The sequence below is a fragment of the Ailuropoda melanoleuca genome, chromosome 9 (genome assembly GCF_002007445.2).
Source record: "Ailuropoda melanoleuca isolate Jingjing chromosome 9, ASM200744v2, whole genome shotgun sequence".
In the NCBI taxonomy this organism is placed as follows: Eukaryota; Metazoa; Chordata; class Mammalia; order Carnivora; family Ursidae; genus Ailuropoda; species Ailuropoda melanoleuca.
In genome coordinates this window covers 62,646,551-62,653,794 of record NC_048226.1, presented here as the reverse complement: position 1 = coordinate 62,653,794, position 7,244 = coordinate 62,646,551, and positions in this window count along the sequence as shown.

The window sequence follows — 7,244 nt, the reverse complement described above, 5'->3', positions numbered from 1 at the left end:
TGAGCAGAAACTAGTTTGACTAAATATAAACACAGATGTAATAGAGTTTGTATTTCTTAGTTTCTGCTGGCCCAGTTTGTGAGAGTTCTTGGTTCACTCCAAAAGCATAGAATTTCTACTAGAAGCTTTATCTTTAATTTCTGTGACATGTAGAGAAATAATCTCACCAGAAGGGATTTTCCTTGTGCCATTATATCTGAAAGTTTGGTTCCACAGAAGGCTTTTGTAGGATGGTATCCTGGGTTGAATAGTGTCCCCTTAAAGTTCATGTCCTGGAACCTCAGAATATGACTTTATTTGGAAACAGGGTCTTTGAGGATATAATTAGTTAAGGTGAGTTTATATCAATTTAAAGGCCCTAAATCCAATGGTGGGTATGTCAAAAGAAGGCCATGTGAAGACCCAGAAGCACAAGGGGGGGGAGGGGGAAGGAAGACCATGTGAAGATGGAGGCTGGAGAGATGTGGCTGCAGGCCAAGGAACACCAAGGATTCCTGGGAGCCACTGGAAGCTAAGAAGAGGCAAGGAAGGATACTTCCCTGGAGCTTTCAGAGGGAACATGGCCCTACAGACACCTTGATTTCAGACTTCTAGCCTTCAGAACTGTGAGAGATTAAATTCTGTTGTCTCAAGTCACCCAGTTTGTGCTGTTTTGTTATGGCAGCCCTAGGAAGCTAATCCAGATGGCTTCCTAGAGAACTCCATATCCAAGGGGATGGAGCCAGTATAGCTGAGAAGTGTTAAGAGGACCACACACTATGGCGCACTGAGGGAGAAGCTCTGCAGTGGCAACAGCAATGCCTCAGATGTGATTTTCTTTTTTTGGTTAAGCCAAGTAACATGATAGTGTGTCATGGGAAGTATGTCTTTGACATTTCAAGATTCACTGAATATCCAGGGATTAGGTCAAGCAGTATTTCTGTGTTCCATGGGCTCTTAGAAGCTGACTCAGTCCTGTTGAAGACTTTTTGTTTCATTTGCCTCGAAGTAGAATGGAAGTTTCTCAAGATAGAAGCCAGCACAATGCCTGGCACAAAGTCAGATATCAATAAATATTACTGAATAAACTTTGTCGTAATTAGGTCTCCTTCGGTTGTCAAGAGACAGAAACTAATTCAGACTTACTTTCATGGGCTCATATAACTTTGAAGATTGGGACAGAGGTTGTTTCTGTAGGGCTAGATCTGGGGGCCCATAAGTTTCTCTCGGGGGACTGTCTTTCCATTTCTCAGTTCTGGGTTAGCTTCATTCTTGGGTATGTTTCCCCCACCTCTCCTTGTAAAGGCAAAGAGAGCCATCGGCAGCTCTAGGCTCATATAATTCTCACGGTTAGTGATCCTAATGAAAAAAGAAAGGAGTGCTTCTTTTGTTACTAGTTCCAGAAAAAGTCCACTGTGCTCTGATTTACCCTGCTTGAGTTATAATAACTGTGACCAAGCGAGTGTAGAACTCTGGACAGGCCCTGGTCACGGATAGCTGAACCACAAGGATTGAGATTGGGGCGGGGTGTTTCTCCCAAGAGACCTCCGTAAACAAAAACCATATCCATCACTTGCCTAAGCTGTCATTTGGAGTCATCTTTGGAATGGAATGCCACTTCTGGTAATTTCTCAGTCTTCTTATTTATAGACTTCCCTGGTTTTCTTTAGAAGTTTCATTCCTATATCATTCAGCAGGTAGGAGAAAGCAAACTTCAACAACAGTCTTCTGGAGCAAGCTTCCCTGGGCTAACCCATCCGAAATCCAAGTAGGTTACAACTACAGGATCTCAAAAGGAAGAAAGACACGAATGGAAGTTGAAAGGAATACAGCAGTAAGACTGAACCTCCTGCATTCCTAGTACACAAAGACCCCGCTTTAAGATCGGGAGAGCCAGGTAGCATTGCAGGGATGGTCCAAACTTCTGAGCCCTGGATGAAATCAGATAGGGTGATCAGTTTGAAACAGAAAGGAATCTATGCCTGGGGACTCAAATTAAGCATGACTGAGATGTTCAATCATCTCTTTGATGATTGAGAATTTTCTTTTTCTCTGTTTCCATAGGACAAGAGTCCATCAAACTAACATTTTAACTCTTCAAAATAAGCGGGATTTAGAATACAAGCAAATTTATTTTGTGTTAAAAAAAAAAGAAAAAATTGAGTTAGACACTCGTAGCAGTGTTGAAATAAATTTCTAGGCTGGAGATGGAGCCACTCCTGACCCAGGGTCCTGCGTCAGCAAACCAAAACTTAGATAATTTCTGAGTCCTTGTCAATGCTCTGCTTGACCAGAAACTCAGCATATACATCTGGTCAGACAACCCCTGAATGCCAAGCCAACTCGGGGCTCTATCCTTAGTTCCTTGTTCCTTCATTTTCTATTTTTCTCCTTCTCGTTCCTTATTCTTTATCCTATAAAAGCTTCCTGCTTTCCGCCCCATCTTGCAGTTCTCTGAACCCTTGGGAACTTACTGCCTCTTGAGGTATTAAATGAAGTTTGTAACACCTAAGTTGTCTTTTAAAATAATGTTTAACAGCAGCTAGCATTTATGATAATATGACTTATATGTCAGGCACTATGCTAAATGCTTTATTTGAAATAGTTGGTATTCCCAACATCCCTGTAAGGCAGCTACTCATACCATCTCTGAGATACTTCAAGGATTGTCCATTCAGCTGTTTACAAGGAGTTTAATACATTACAATTTTAAAATTCCTTCTCTAGGGTTGAGTATAGAATGGGGAAGCAAAAGCCCGTTGGCTCCACATGGTTCACAAAAGGATGAAACCCAATAACATTTATAAGGAGAGGAACCTGGTCCAGGGCCTGGCCTAGCACGGCGAGATGCTCAGTCCACCTGAGGCCTTTTTGCCGCCAGCCCCACCCCTTCTGCTACCATTTTGGTCTCCACTTCCGGTGTCCTGGTCTTGTAAGAGGCTCCTAAGAACAATGAGAGTGAACTGCACAGTGAATCAGGAGCAGACCAAAAATGAAGCCACTCTCTGAGGGCACATCCTGGGGACCCAGTCACTGTTGATCCAGAGAGTGACAGGAAACAGGCAGGGCTGGGGGCTTCTAGGTGTCCCCCTGTGCCAACTTGTTGACATTTCTCAGAGTGCATGCTTCCCGTCTGACTTTCAAAACATGTGCTCTCTCTCAAATGCTTCTCAGGGATCCTTGAGCTTCTGGATTATTACAAGAAGTATTCCTGCTATTCCAGAAATAATTTTTTTTTATAAGTGTCTGCTAATAGTTGAGACTTAGTCTGTGAGGCAATGTTGGACTAAAGCACCACTCTGGAAAATTCTGTAACAGTAGTCCTTTCCCTGATGCTATGACTATTTAAAAAATGATTATTTTTGTCAACTTTACAAAAGGATATGGAGCCATTTTATAACAATAAGAAGTCATCGAGTAAAAGGAAGAAACCAGGAAAAGCCGTCCTACCTGCCTAATTAATAAACCAGTTCATAGCCTTCTAAATCTTTTTGTCTTTTCCTACAAAGGACTCCTACAATGCAAACTATTTTGTAATTTGCTTTTTTGCATTTAATAATATTGAACTAAGTGTTTTCCCATGTCTGTACTAGAACTCATAGTTACAGACCAGCACAGCACTCCACTTGTGGGTAAAATTACTTCATAGTTAAGTAAAGCAAGGTGAATTTGGTAGGTGCCACATGTTCTCATAACTTCATACCAAAACAGCCATTCAACACTTGGTTGAAAAACTAAAAAAAAACTTAAAAAAATATATATATAATGGCTGTTTTCCTAATAGAATATCAAAGAATTGGTTTGGTAACTTTGTCCCCTGAGCCCATGCCTTTCTTCTTGCTGCATTCACATAATCAGTTAGGAGCTCTGAGGTTCTGTGTACAGGTCCTAATTGTCCCTGAAAAGCTACACAAAAACGTTAGATAAACATTTGATGTAGCTTTTTCTGCCGACAGTCGGAGCTGCGCCCTCCGCTCTTCGGTGGCAGGGCTGGTACTGACAGGGACCCTCGGGCCTGGTTTACTGTTCCGTCCTCTGTGTGATGTCATTGGACGTGGGAGGGAGGTGTGCCCGCCGTGGAGACGCACTTACAGCCGCTATTCTTCAGAGGGCTCTCTCCTTGAACAGACTTTATCTTGTCACTGAAATCATTTGTTGTTATTTGTAAGAAGACTTCCTGGCAGTAATACTTGGAGGTGATGCCTTCCTCGGATTTCTTTCTTGTTCTATGACGCAGGGTGTAAGATCATGTTCCCTTGCTTGCCACAATATTCCTAGGCCGTTGAGGGGGTGGGAAAGAAAGCACGAGACGGTGTTTGCTAGAGCTGCTGGCACGAGAATGATAATCTTCCCTTTAAGGAGATGCAGAAGGCCGTTGCCACCCGAGGCCACACCCCTGTGACCGAGGGCTTCAGAACCCAGTTCCCTGGATCTCGCCACACCTGGACGCGGGAGATGTATCTTGTGAGCCTCCTCCTGGCCTGCCAAGTGTGTGCTGTGAGCCCCCGCGCCACCTTTCCGAACGGCAGAGCCACAGTTCCCCTGGAGCTATCTCCTCTCCTCTGGACCCCAGAGACAGTCCTCGTGTTGGTACCTGCGCCTGGCGCTGGCTGGCCCAACAGCCTCCGTCCCAGTGGGAACCTCGGCCTCAGCTCTGCTCGCGAGCTTAGCCTCGCTCGTCTTCAGCCTTCTTGTGGCGAACTCGATGAGTGGGCAGGGGGAACAGAGCTGACCGTTGGGGACAACACGGAGGGATCAGGTCAGAGATCGAGGCCATGTGAGGAACTGGACATGCTCTTACAGCTAGGTTACTCTGACACCCTCGCCTCGAGCGCACTGCCCATCCTCGGGGATAAGAATTAGCTCGTTATCTCTGGCCTGGGTCTCCCTCTGGCTGATGGGTCTCATCCTCTCTCTACATGGCCAACCTCCATTCTGGCTTCTCTTAGCTTGGAGGCTTTTGCTCTGGACTCTGAAATTTCCTCCCAGTGATATTTCAGTCACTGCCCTGGACTCTTTTCCTGTGTTTTCATCGTGTCATATTTGGCCGGTTTGTCATCGCCACCTTTTTTGACCTTGCCACCTTGGCCTGCAACTCCCTGCTCCTTAGGTCGTGTCCTTCACCGCCCAGCCATCTGAAAGACAGCCGGCTCTCTGCTGCTCTCTAGTCGTCCCAAATGGAACTGCAGCATCTGGGTGCAGGATTAACCCCTGGCAGGCTGGACGCCCTTTTAAAGACCTACCAGGATCCAGTTTGCTGTGGGGGCTCAATGCTTAAAAGCACCACCCAGGTCTGAGACAGCAGCACCCCCGGGCCTGGGGCTTTTCTGCACACGGGCTCCGTAAGCACTGGATAAGGCCTGATTACCCGCAACCCCTGTCCTTTTCCCACATGGGATTCTGTAGGACAGAAATAGAAGGGTAAGAGGGCAAATGAATAATCGTGGGAGCATAATCTTCTCTCTGAAAAATTGAAATCCACTGGATTATGTCTGACCTCCTTTTCCTATATCAGCTTTTATCCTGAGGGAGACCATTACACAGAAGGGAGAGAACGATCCTTTGTTTATTGCATTTGCCATGTGGAATCAATTATCGAGAATTGGACGGTCACTAACAAGCAGCACTATAGTGATCCTCATTGCAAATGATCCAGAATTTTCCATGAGAAGAGCATGAGAATCTTTAAAGCACCAAATTGAAATGAGGCTCCATCTATAATCTCAATGAGAATGAACAAATCCCCAGCTCCACTGATAATAAGGAAATTATCCACTTAATTATGTCAGCCAGATAGAAGTGGCCCTTCCTTGACAAATTTGCATTTCATTTTGTGCTTTGATTACTGTGGGTGGAGGATGTGGAACGTCTAAGAAGTGTTCTGTTCTCTGTGTGCTATGGCAGATGTTATGATGGAATCACTTTTAATTATTCACCAAACTATCTTTAAAGTAATAAAAACATAAGATTGCCACCCTCATCAAAACACATTTATTTTCGTCAGCAGATAATGGTGTAAATGGTCTTGCGTCAGATCCTGGGTCAGACTGCACAATTAGTTGTTGACTTGGAACAGCTATGACAACTTGTTAAGGATGAAAAGGAATAATGCCTCTAAAGTGAGCACAGGGACACTGTGGGTATAGTCAGCACTCAACAAAGAATGAGTTGAGGCAACTATGTTAGTTTCCTATTGTTACTCTAAACTTAGTGCCTTCAAACAACACAAATGTATAATCTCATAGTTCTGGAGGCCAGAAGTCTTAAATTTTAAGATGTTCTTCTGGAGGGTCGAGGGGAGATTTTATTTCCTTGCTGCTTGCTGCTTCCAGAGGCTTCTGGCGTTCCTTCTCTGGGCCCTATGTTGCTCTGACCTCTGACTCTGTTTCCACCCTCCTGTGTCCTCTGACTCTCCTGCCTCCCTCTTTCACTTGGAAGAACCCTTGTGATTACACTGGGCCCACCCAGATCATCCAGGATAATCTCCCACCTCAAAATTCTTGATTTAATCATACCTGCAAAGTCTCTTTTGCATGTAAGGTAACACATTTATAGATTCCAGAGACTGGGATGGTACGTCTTTGGGGGAGGGGAGGGCACTATTCTTATCGAGCAACATATTTCATTCTTGGGTCTTTGAGGATCTTTCAGCAGCCCAGAGAGTGGCATGGTTTGGATAAAACATAGGCTGGAAATGCGTAAAGGTTTAAGGACTTCTGAGTTTGGGAGCAGAGATGAGCAGCCCTTACTGGCATATAGGTTGACCACTTAATTCAAAACAGTTATTTCCCTAACTCCAATTGTGAAAGAACAATGAGGGTGAGCAGGTAGGTAGAGAATAAAGCTTTTTTTTTATTTGTATCACAGTCACTGGATTAAAAATGCTGAGAAGTTGGTGGTCATACTTGACTTCTGAGTGTTACAGCCCTTGGTCAGTTTCAGCCCTCCGGCAAACTGTTCCACGGTCAATGGTGGAGGCAGCAGGGCTGACTCCGCTCCTGTGATATCAACCTCTCATGCTCTCTTGTGTTGTCAAGAGGTACCAACCAGAATGGAAGTCAGTCAACAACTTTAGCCTCATATTTTTGTAATCAGCACTAAAAAGGAGCAGTCACATTTGGTGAGCTGTCGCATTGTTTAGTCAGACTATAATGAGTGATCGGAATCATGGGGTGAAAGGCTGGGAGGAAATCTGGAGATGATCTCCTCCGAATGCTGGTTTCCTAGGTGAGGAAACAGGATTTGGAAAGGTTATGCGACTTGCC